This window comes from Phodopus roborovskii, unplaced genomic scaffold, assembly GCF_943737965.1.
Source record: "Phodopus roborovskii unplaced genomic scaffold, PHOROB, whole genome shotgun sequence".
Taxonomy (NCBI): Eukaryota; Metazoa; Chordata; class Mammalia; order Rodentia; family Cricetidae; genus Phodopus; species Phodopus roborovskii.
Window position 1 is genome coordinate 726 of NW_026125064.1, and position 12,456 is coordinate 13,181.

At 49.4% G+C, this 12,456-nt stretch overlaps 1 pseudogene; it reads left to right on the forward strand.

Annotated features, from left to right (window-relative positions):
• The first annotated feature begins 4,868 nt into the window (after nucleotides 1–4,868).
• Nucleotides 4,869–12,456, forward strand: part of LOC127225593 (ubiquitin-conjugating enzyme E2Q-like protein 1) — a 36,717-nt pseudogene continuing 29,129 nt past the window's right edge.

Below are 12,456 nucleotides of genomic sequence, written 5' to 3' on the forward strand. Positions count from 1 at the left end.
TATCTCCCTCCCAAAAAAACAATCTACAATAGGGACATAAATATTTAACTGGAAACTATGAAGCCTGGAATGTCACCCAGGCTGATCTGGGGAGGATGCCAGAACCATCACTCCTAAGTTTCAAAGCTCTGGGAGGACTCCCGATGTTGCTGCCCCTCGAAAGCAGGGGACCCCCTCCACCACCCCATCACTCTGTTTGGGCTTCTCTCTTCACCCTGAAGTTCACTGTAGGAATTGCATTGGCCAAAACCAGATCACATGCCTGTACCTGTCTACAAGGCGATCTGGCAAAGGTGAGTGCCTGTCTTTGGGAAGGAATGGTTAATCTATGTAGGCAGGCACTTTATAATTTACGGCTATTTCATAGTAAATGATTCCAAAACATAATGGCTTACCCCAACAGGATTTCCTTTTTTTTTTTTTTTTTTTTTTTTTTTACCCCTCACAGCTTCTGCAGCCTGAAGAACTCACTAAAGACCAGCGCTTCATCTGGTATGCTCAAGGCTGAAGAATGGAGTCATTGATATTCCTGCCAGGAATTACCTTGGGCTGTCTGTGAAGACCTCTGCTGGGGTAAGGGCTTAAATACTCATGCAGTTTGGGATTGGGCTTCACCACATGGTAACTACACTGCAGAGACAAGAGATAGAAAACAAGTGAATTTAGCATCCTGTAAGGAAAACCACCTCGGAAGTCACTTGGCTTTGTTGCAGACCTGTACTACCCTGAGCATATCAGTCAGCCCCAGCCTAGAGTTGATTGAAGGAAAGGAGCACAGAACCCACTTCTCCCCATCAAGAGCAGTGCAAAGAAGACTTGAGATGGAATGATACATGGCCTTTTCTTCTCAGTGCATCACGTGTGTCACTGCAGCTGCTGTGCAACACCTTAGACACAAGTCCTCAAATGGAATGTGTGTGACTCTCTTAAACATCTACACTTACAAATTTTGGTGGTTTTTTTTTTTTAACTAACATTTGGGTTTAGATTTTTTTAAGATTTTAATTTATTTTTTATTATGTGTATGCATACATGCGTGCCTGTGGAGGCCAGAAGAGGGCATCAGAAACTCTGGAGCTGGAGGTACAAGAGGTTGTGAGCCACCATGTGGTTGCTGGGAATCTAACTCAGGTCCTCTGGAAGAGCAGTATGTTCTCTTAACTGCCGAGCCATTTCTCCAGCCCTGGCTTTAGACTTTTATAGAGTTGGTGGTCCTAGATTCTGTAGATGAGACAGATGACACACTTATTCCTGGTGTCAGCCAGTCCTGATTGGATGTCTTGTCCCAGCATCAGCATTAATCCTGATCATTTCACTCTCTAACCGTACCTACAACCTGACATGTTATGTAAATGCCATACACTCTATCTTCCTTTGCTGCAATGAAACTCCTCAGTCACTTGCAAAGAAGTTGTTTTGGCACACCATTGTGGAAGCTCAAAATCCAAACAGCATGGTGCCAGTTCTTTCGTCACATCATGGTGGATGGCCTTCTGGTAGGAGTGTTTACAGAGGGAGCCAAAGGCCAATAATAACGTCTCAATAAACCCATCTCTTAAAAGACCCATGGCTCGTAGCTTAAGGATTTCAACATATGAACCCTTGGGAGATACACCATTTCTACACGAAACAACTACCCTAGAGAATAAATGTTCTCAAGAGCAGGTGCAAATCAACTGCTGTCTGGGATTTCCAATGGCAACCCTGGTCTAGGGGTGGACCCATCACTGCCCAAGTTCTCTGGTTCAGAGATCATGGCAATCCCGTTCAGCCTTTCAGGCTTTCTCATCTTCTCTGCTAGGATAGGCACAGCAAATCAGTCTTAGGCAAGCCTGGGGGCCTTGGGACCTGCGGATCTGGTGGTAGAGGGTCACCATGATATGGGTCCCAGCTAGACCATTCCTCTTATCATATGGCAGTGTGGAGCAAGCAGCTGGGTCTCTTTAGAACTCAGTTTCTTGCCAATAAAAACTGTCTTAGAATACTTGCTAGGGCTTCCATAAAAGTTAAATCATAAGGCATAGACTGTGTGATAATTAATATTGATTGTGAGCTTGGTGTGATTTAAAATCACCATAGAAACATATTTCTGGGCATGTCGATAAGGGCGTTGCCAGAAAAGTTTACCTGAGCAAGGAAGAACTACCCTGAATGTGGCTGTCATCATGCCATGAACATGACTGAGTAAATATGGGAAACAGCAGAAAGTAAGATGAACTCTTTGCTCTCTGACTGTGGGTGCATTGTGACCGCCTGCCTCTGGCTTCCACCCCCACCACGATTGACTATGCCCACAAACTACAGGCTAAAACAAGCTTTTCCTTCTGTCTTAGTTAAGGTTAATATTACTGTAATGAAACACCAAGATCAAAAGCAAGCTATAGAGGAAAGGGTTTATTTCATTCATATTTCCATTTAACAGTTCACCATAAGAAAACAGTGAGGGCAGAGACTCATCCAGGGCAGGAATCTGGAGGCAGGAGCCAACGCAGAGGCCATGGAAGGATGCTGCTTACTGGCTTGCTCATCATGACTTGCTCAATCTGCTTTCTTATAGAACTGGGGACTGTTACCCCAGAGACCGTCCCACCCACAACAGGCTTTGTTCTCCTCATCAATCACTAAGAAAATGACCTGCCTGGAGCCATATCTCACAGAGACATTTTACTCAGTTGAGGCTTCCTCCTTTGGGAAGACTCTAGCTTGTGTCAAGTTGACATAAAACTAGCCAGCGCATCTTCCCTAAGTTGCCTTTGCCCAGGCATTTTTGACAGAACAATGAACAAGGTAGTTGACCCTGACCCCTGCCCAGCCTCTTTCTCCCCAGCTTTTCACCATTTTATTGAGCCTGCATGGTTAAAGAAAATTACTCTCAGGAAGCTGCAGGCATATACTTCTACCCTCTTGCTCTTTCTCAGTGATGATGATGATGATGATGACGACGACGACGACTACCACGACAGCGGCGGCGGCGGCGACAGTGATGGTGGTGACACAAAATGATAAAAACAAGAGAATGGTATAGAATGAACTCATAAACAAAACAATCAGATTAGGACAAAGGGACCTTGGGTCAGCTTGGCTCTGATTTACCCAATACTCTGAGTTGTTCTTTGTTCACAACACTGAGTGGGTCCTGCTGAAAGTCAAAGGACTGCCGGGGCCTCTAGGGAACCCCCTCTCCTAGTGCAATGCCAGCTGGGCATGAACCTTCTGCTCCTCTAAACCAGTTCATCCCTGTTACATATCTATCCCTAAATATGAATCCTTCCGCTCAGTGCCTTCACAGTGACCTCACCAGTTATTTTCCACGCTGAAAATTCAAACTCTGGTAAAAAGATGTTGGAAGCAAAAAGGCGACGTGCTCGCATCCAGAAGAAACAAGAACCGAGCGGCTAGGGTGGTATCAGGATATTTCCTGTACTTGAGGGGTTGGTTTCGCCTTCTCAATTGGTCTACACACGCATCACGTGGACCCTTCACAGTTTGAACTAATCTGACATACCGTTTAGTTGGAATTTTCACCAGATTTTAAATGTGAGTTTCCACAGGCTAGAAGGAGAAAAGGCAGGAAGGGCTGGGAATCTGCAGGTGGAAGGCGGATCCCTCCCCTTATGCGAGCACTGGGGAGGTCCCTCGCACTGTGGGCGAGGGAGGTGCTGCTCAGGATGTCCTTTCCCACCCTCGGCACGGGTCAGCGCCAGGAAGACATTTGATGAGCTTCTCCTCAGCATTTTGGAAAGCCGCCACTACTCACAACCTGGCCGCGGAAAGCCGAGACTCTGCTGCCAACAGGCAGGAGCCGAGCTGCCCAGTGGGGTCTGTGTGTTGGCTTTTACTTGAGTCGTGACTTGGAGGCTGTGCTTTGGGTTTGCGGCTGGCCTGGACTCTCATCCTGCTCTCGGGTCGGATTCTTTGATCTGTTCTGAAGAAAGTGTCCCTTCCTGCCGTCCTTCGCTCCCACCCGCCCAGAACTGTTGCATAGACACATTGGGTTCATCCATCTGATTGGAAGGATTAATAAAGAGGTAGATTTCCACCCTTCCCCTCTACGTTGTCCAAGGAGGTTAAATGGGATATGAGACCTAGACCCCAGACTCGGCATCCAGAATTGGGGATAGAATAATGCAGTGATTCTGAGACCCTATTAGCGTAGGCCAACCCATCTCTGGTTCCCTGGCTCGCACGCCGCCCAGAGCCAACGGTGCGATCGCGCACCGCTGTCTCCCCCCAGCGGCCGTGCGTGTGTCGCCGCAGGAACCCGGCGGCGGGGGTGGCACGGCGCAGTCAAGCCCGCGGCTCCGCCCCGCGCCCCCCCTCCCGGCCGCCAGTGCCGCCCCCTCCGCGCCGCGCTCGGCTCAGACGGAGCAGCCGCCTCTGCAATGTCAGCAGCCGCAGCGGCGGCGGCGACGAGAGCGGCAGTGGCCCGGGCCCCGCGGTAGCCGCCAGCGCCGCACGGCCCGGCAGGCGCACAGCGCGACTCCGAGGCCACCTCGCCGCCTCCGGGGCGCCGCGGGCAGCTCTGCCGCCTCGGTGCTGTTCTCAGACTCCCGGCCAGCCAGTCTGCGGCCGCGCACAAAGGACCACGGACACCGGGCGTCCGGGGACTGCGCTCTGGGACCGGCCAGGGACAGCAGTGGCTCCGCGTCTCCACGCCTCCCCCCCCCCGGGCGGCCGGAGCTCTCGCCGGAGCAGACCCGTCATATGACAGCGGCGACACAGCGGCCAGCGAGCGCCGGTACTACCAGCTCCGCTGCGCCACGGCCGCCGGCTCCTGAGGTGGCCCTCGCCGCGCCCCGCTGAGCGGTCGCCTGCCGCCGCCCCAAGCGCCGCGTGTCCCAACTATCCCGTTCCGGGATCAGGAGCCCCGGGGGAGCCGCCGGCCAAAACCGAGCCTAAGATGGCCACGCTGCTCCGTAAAATCGGGCTCATTCGCCTGCACAACCGGGACACGGAGGACCCCAAACACCACCACAACCACCGCGGAGGAGGCGGCGGCCAGCAGAGCGCGTGCTGCGCGGCAAAGGAGGCGGCAAGAGCGGCGGCCACAAGCAGCAGCAGCAGCAACAGCAGCAGCAGCACCCGGGGGCGCGGGCGACGCCAGCCCGGGCCCCGGCAAGGGCAAGAGCAAGCGCGCCGCGGAGCTGGCCGCACGCGACAAGCAGCCGCAGCCGGGCGCGGGGGCGGCGGGGGCGGCGGGCGCCGGGGGGCCCCGGGAGCGGGCGGCGGGCGCCAGGGCGGGGCCGGGCCCCGCGGTGGCCGCGGCGGCGACGGGCGGCAGCCTGGTGCCCGCGGCGCGCCAGCAGCACTGCACACAAGTGCGCAGCCGGCGGCTCATGAAGGAGCTCCAGGACATCGCGCGCCTCAGTGACCGCTTCATCTCGGTGGAGCTGGTGAACGACAGCCTCTTCGATTGGAACGTGAAGCTGCACCAGGTGGACAAGGACTCGGTGCTGTGGCAGGACATGAAGGAGACCAACACCGAGTTCATCCTGCTCAACCTCACCTTCCCGGATAACTTCCCCTTCTCGCCGCCCTTCATGCGGGTGCTCAGCCCGCGGCTGGAGAACGGCTACGTGCTGGACGGCGGCGCCATCTGCATGGAGTTGCTCACGCCGCGCGGCTGGTCCAGCGCCCTACACCGTGGAGGCCGTCATGCGCCAGTTTGCTGCCAGCCTGGTCAAGGGCCAGGTAAGGTTGCAAAACCAGAGGAAGGAGGTAGGGGTGGGTGGGGGTTCGAAGCTAGGAGGAGATGGGAAGCGATGCCTGACCCCTCTAGGGGCATGTGAGAGCTGGGCCAGGTCACTGTGAACAAACCTGCCTGGGGAGACTTAGTTCCGACCGCCTCCGCTTCTTTTCCCTAAGGGGATTTTCTTCCTGTGCGTTTCTGCATGCCAGCCCCCTGGACTCCAGCGCCTGCCCCGCTAGAACCGCTGGGTTCTCTTGCTTTCGCTTTCTGAGATCCTCCCTCCTTTTCTCTACTTCTCCGCAGACTACCCTTCACTCCCTCTTCCTCTTCTCCCTCTGGTGATACTTCTTCCCTCTGTCTTCTTCCCCACAAATCCCTTTCCCATTTTCCACTCTCCTGAATTTCCCATACTTTCCTTCCCTTCTCTGGTCAGTGTGATTACCATGAAGATACGAACTTTTCCTGAAGCCTAGGACCTAAGATTCCAGCCCAGCATGTCACACTCAGGCACATAAGCAAGCGAGGCACGCCACACACGCGTGGGCGCGCGCACACACACGCTCACACCCATAAAACACACACACACACACTAGCATACACACACAAACACACATATATATGCTCATACCCATAAAAGCACTTATATGTATGTATGTATATATACGAATATATGCACAAGCATACACACTAACGCTCACACACATGTACATACACACACACAGACACACACACACACACACACACACACACACACACACACATTTCTTCTTCGAATGTCTCAGGTAGACTCTATTCAGACCAGGCCTGCTGCTAAGCCTCTCCCCTGCTCTTTCCTTCCAGCAGCCCCCCTTTAAAGGTACAAAGTTCTCTAGGAAGACTCCAGAAGTGTGGTTCCAGTCTTTATGAGTGTCAGATCAGGCCAGACTCCATCCGGGGAAAGCTGCCCTGATCGCCACCCAACTTCTCAGCCTGATACTTGCCCCTTCATGAAACATCTCTGGAGTATATGCTGGGCCTCAGACCTTGTTTCTTTTGTTGATAACTTGACACACACACACACACACACACACACACACACACACACACCATGGGTTGGAGGCTAAAGATTTAAGCAAGCACAGAAAGGAACGCTCAGCAGGTCACCTGAGTCCCCTCACCTATTACTTTACAGAGATACAACCCCAAAACTTACAGGAGATCAATGGATTTCCTGACACAAGCCTCCCACCCAGCTGCAGGGAAGAGCATGGTGGGTTTGTTTTCTAGTGTTCTATGTTCTTGGACACATTCAAATCTACGGTGGGCATTTCCTAACATCGTTTTGTCAAATCGCATTTCTATCTGGCCTGGACATCTTCAGTATTTCCAGAGAATTCTCAGTTTCTTTAAAAGACCTCCAGTGACCTCCACATGGTCTCTGTGCAGCCAGTTAATTGGAGTTGATCATTTCTTCCCCAGTGCCTATCTCTGCCCATTTCACCGCAGGTGCACACACTAACCAAACACACTAATCAAACGGAGCTCATTCTGCCCATTTCTCTCAAGGCTGAACACCTGGGGTTTAAAAAAGAAGATAAAGAAAGGCATCCCAATGCCAGCAAAAGGGTCTCTGCATCCCGAAGCCATCCTGCCAGCCCACCATTCCCAGGAGTCACACTTGCCGTAGGAGTAGGCTGGGCATGAGGGCTCCAGAGCAGGTGCTATAACTGAGCCGGCTGATGCTTTGACAGCCAGCTTCCTTCATCCCACCCCAAGACACTGGCCAGGATACGGGCGCATGTGATTGAGTACCTGCCAATGGGCGAGGGGGCTATCTCTATTTCCCAAGGGGGACTGACTATATGAATGCAATGCAAGGGTGGTCCCCAGGAATGCCATGGTCATTTGTTTCTCAATCACTTCTCAGGGAAGATGACTTGGAGGGTCAGAGAAATGTAATTTGCCCCATAGCCTCAAGTCTGCGGCATTATGGCCTTGAGGGATATTTAAGGTTCCAGGGTGCATTCTGGAGATTCAGGGAAATAATTATTTTGAATGAGGAAGTATCTTGATAGTTTTACAATTTTTGCTTGATGCTACAAACAACAGACAGCTCCTTGGATGCCCTTCTACTTCTCGGTCTTTGTCATACATGTTCTATTTCTTTATAAAGAAACCAAGATTCATTGCAGATGAGAGAATTGCTCACTGAAAACAGCAGCATTTTTTCTATCACAATCTGATAAGGAATTGGACCCTGTTCCTTCCCACCTTGCAGGCTGCATTGCATCATCTGATGAGGTGCCGTACGGTACCTTTTAGATGATAGTCAAGACTTTTTAAAACAGCCGTTTACTTTCTCTGTATTTGCTATCCCCCGACTTCAACATACAGTTCTCCAAAAGAGAGTGATATGTGCTACACATGAAATATTCAAGCGCAATAATAGGACTGAAGAGATGAATTGTCATTAAAGTTTTAAGGGCCTGGGTATGATGGAACAGCAGCAGCCTCTCTGGTTACCAGAGGACTGTGAAGCCTTTGTCTCTTTGCAGATCCATGACCAAGGGCTGTTCACTGCACATGTAGTAGTTACCAAACTAATCCCATAGGTAGAGGTGATGTGGGTTGGACCCATCCAAACACCTGATTAGCTATTCAAAGGCTGCCACTCGCCCACAATCACTTGAAGAGGCTGTTGCATTCTAATGGTGCTGTCCCTCTGTCTGTCTGCATTTCTCTTTAGGATTTGTTTCTCAAGCTGCAGTTAGAAAAGGTGTGTTTGTCCCTTTTACAGGAGAGCACTCACGTAACTTTCTGAAATGAGGAAGTACCCTTCCAGTGTCTTTGGAAAAATCTCAAGGAGTTTAACATGTAACATTCAAAAGCATTTGGTTGATAATGTCTGCAAAGTCAAACGGTCAGGTTTGCCCTCTGTGTGAAGAATTCAAGAACTTCATAAGGCTTTGTCTGGGCTGAATGGGTGTCTTCTATTTCCAAAGTGGCTTTCACATTGCACTGTGGGTTACTCTGAATTAAATGAATACATTTCTCTCTTATATGATATATTCTGTGTATAAGGAGACATAAGCCTCTTACCTGTTTATGACTAGCTAGAAGGATTCTAAATAGGGACATTCTTTTTTTTTTTTTTTTTTTTTTTTTTTCTTTTAAAGATGATACTGAAACTCAAGACAATCCTCTTGCAGCAACATCCTGAATGTCGGGGTTACAGATGTGATCCTCCATACTCACCATGAGATGTTTGGAGTAATGGTTAGTTCTCTGCAGTTGGAAGAACAGTTTCTGGGCCTTTGAGATAATCCAGTGCAAGAGTTAAAAGCTTTCAGAGTAGCATTTTGCCTCCTCTGCTGTGCACAGAGCCATAGGATCACAACTCGTAGCTCCAACATGACGGTGTTAGCATGGAAAGGCTTTCAGAGTTCTGTCTTAGGACTGAAGGAAAGCGGCAGCGCCAGCATCAAGCTTGCACTAGCAGGCATCACAAACAGCTTGCACTAGCAGGCATCACAAACAAACGGTGAAACTCTGAGTTCTGAGCTTACTGAGAGCAGAACCTGCAAGTCTAGGCTCCAAGAATAAAGAGGAGAGCCGGGTCACTGAGTGCCACCAAGCTCACCAGCATGGAATGGGGCACATTTGTTGGTCACAGCAGACAGCCCTCCCATGGCTGCAGATAAAAGGCACTTGATTATGCCCTAGCTCAGGATTCTCTTCAGACACTTGCACACCTCCTGAGTGTCCCTGTTTTAATTAATTAGCTATGATTGTCATCAGAGAACCAGATGGCCCCTGAATGACAGTTCCTCTCCCTTCCCTGTCCCCTCAGAACTAAGTGTCTGCATTACAAACAGTAGTGACAGCAACAGCTCACATTTCCTGTTTTCAATGCCACAGCGTGGCCAGTCTGAGCACAGCAGCTACCAAAGCTTCCTGGGGTGGATTCCTATCTCAACCACCATCCGGTATGGAAACCGCAGCTCCCTGGTGTCAGGACAACCTAAGTGTCCACTTCAGGTTCTCATAAGGAGAGACGCCAGACTCTGGTGAACAAAGGGGGAGAAAAGGCAGCATCTCATACTGGACCACCTGAACACCTTTGCTGCTTCCAGGTGGCCGTGCATTCATTGTCACCTACGTAATCATCACTGTCACCCACATGGAAGCAGTGGTAACCAGTTCACTACAAAAAGTTCACAGGCCCTTGGGACCAAACCATCCTTATGTCTTGAGTGTCTGTGTAAAGTCTGGTCAGCAACTAAAGGAGTGCCACGTTTCTAAGATTTCATCGATGAGGGAAGCCCACAGGGATCACTGCTTATCTGAGGGGTGAAGTTAGAGAGAGGACTGTGCAGCCCAGATGCCATAGCCCAGGAGTCACATTAGAGCTTGCAGTCTGCAGCCAGGCCTGTGCAACCTTCTTAAAAATATATGTGATGTTTCATTAATTTTTTGAGAATGTTATACATGCACACAGTGTAGTTTGATCACATGTACCCCTCAGGCCTCCCCCCTAGCTCCTTCCAGATCCACTTCCAATACTCCCATCTCTCTCAACTTCATATAACTTGTCTGACTTGTGTCACTCATATGCTAAGAGGTGTGAGCCCATCAGCAGTGCCTGGATTGACTTACCAGAGGCCTTAAAGAAACTGGCTCTTCCCATCAGCTAGCCAACGGCTTCTCAGCCACATGTGGGCGCTCACAAAACACCATTCTCACTATTCCCTTTGCTGTATTGCTTCCTGGCTAGATCTTGTATGGACCTTGCATAGGCAACGAAAGCAGCTGTGAGTTCATGAGAACAGGAGCCCTGCCGTGTTCAAAAGACTCTGACCTCCTACACACACACACACACACACACACACACACACACACACCCTTCCTCTTTGATGGTCTCTAAGGGTAAGGACATTCTACCTTGTGTGTTGGGGTGGGGGTAGATACAGATATCCACTTTATTGCGAGCGTTCCAGAGTCACTTCCTCTCTGCACTTTGTCCAGTTGTGAGTTTTTACTTTAAATGCCCTCTGTCCAACATTTGGACATTGTAATTTCAAGTTATCTGTGATACTCACATTCAAGAATGGCACAATCAATCAAGTTACAAATATATACATATGTATGTGTGTGTATATATGCGTGTTATGTGTATATATATATATACATATACATATATATACAGATATATACAGATAGATAGATAGATAGATAGATAGATAGATAGATAGATAGATGATAGATAGATCTTTAAAGTAAGTGTGTTGTTTTGTGTCGGGTCATGTTCATAACTGTCCTGGAACACTCAGGTTGAACATACCACACCGTGGCAACAGACATTGTGTGTCCAAAGCTTTGTTAATTTGCAAGAGCTATATCCCAGAGGTGCCACAGCTTCATGGTTCCAAGGACAGACCTTCATTCCCCCACAGCTCTGAAAGCTAGACCTTGAAAGTCAAGATGTGACAGTGTCTGCTTCTCCTGAGACCTCTGTCCCTGACTTGTAGATGGTGCCTTCCCTCTTGGTTCTCACAACATTCTTCCCTCCGTGTGCGCCTGTCTGGCCTCTCGTGATGATATAGTCCTGTTTAATTAGGGCCTGTCTTGAGGGCTTCATTTTAACCTGATAGCCATTAAAGACTCTATCTGCAGATAAGGTCATGTCTCTAGGTTCCAAAGGTTGTAGGTTCAACATTTAAACTGGAATGAAGGAGACATACCCATAGCCAACCCATATGGGGATTTATTAACTAGTTCAACACCTTGGTTCCAGAGAGTCTGCTACTGGTTTGTAAAACATCATGAGTGAAGCCATGCTGTGAAGGCACAGAACAATGAATCTTGCCTGTAGTGCCACGCCAAGAAATACCAGCATACTCCAAGGGAAGCCAGGGAGCCTGTATCCTGCATAGTGTCAACTAGAGTTGGGGTAGAGAGTATGTCTGATTCACTCTAAGAGACAAAAGTTTTTATGCTTATGAGTCACTGTGTCGTTTTGTCCTGTGGTGCATGGAAGGGACAGAGATAATTACCAACAACGATGACTCTGCAGCTTGAAGTATCTATCGATATGCCTGACTATTTGAGGAAAAAAAAAAAATAGCTACTTGTTCTCCTATCAAGTAGGGCAGCAGGAGGACACAGACAGGACTCTGCATCCTAAAAATAGCCCCACACCAATCCAAGAGCTCCGTCGAGAGCTCCCACCCCCAGTACCTAGCACAGTTAATAATAGGAGCTACTGACTCTCCTGCCTTGCGAGTCCAGAGAACCAGAGTTTGCTGGAATAGGATGCGGGTGTGTGTTTGCTTATCTTTCTGATGTAACTGATGGGGAGATCTTTCTGTTTGAAGAGACAACAGCTTGTCATTACTATTGTGTCACGGGATACTTTGTTGCAATTCTGATAGTAACACTGCCATTAGACTCTATTTTGTCCTCTACCACCTCTTTCATCCCCAGGGATGATTCCTCTGGACCCACGTTTAGAGGCAGAATAGCCACCCTAGTACCCCAGCCATGTTGGGAACAGATAAGGAACCAGCCATAGTATCTCTCATGTAAAAATAATAAAATATTTAATAATGATGATATAATAGAATAAATGAGTCACTTATATGGGTCCTCCATGCACAGTTCAACTACTTGGTTGCTAAGGAGAAACAGGGGAAGGTGACCACATGACTGCTTGTCCTTTCTTCTCTGCCAGCCATTCTCACATGTGGGGATACATTATGTCCCTGATGATCTTAACTCTTCCAGGGCCA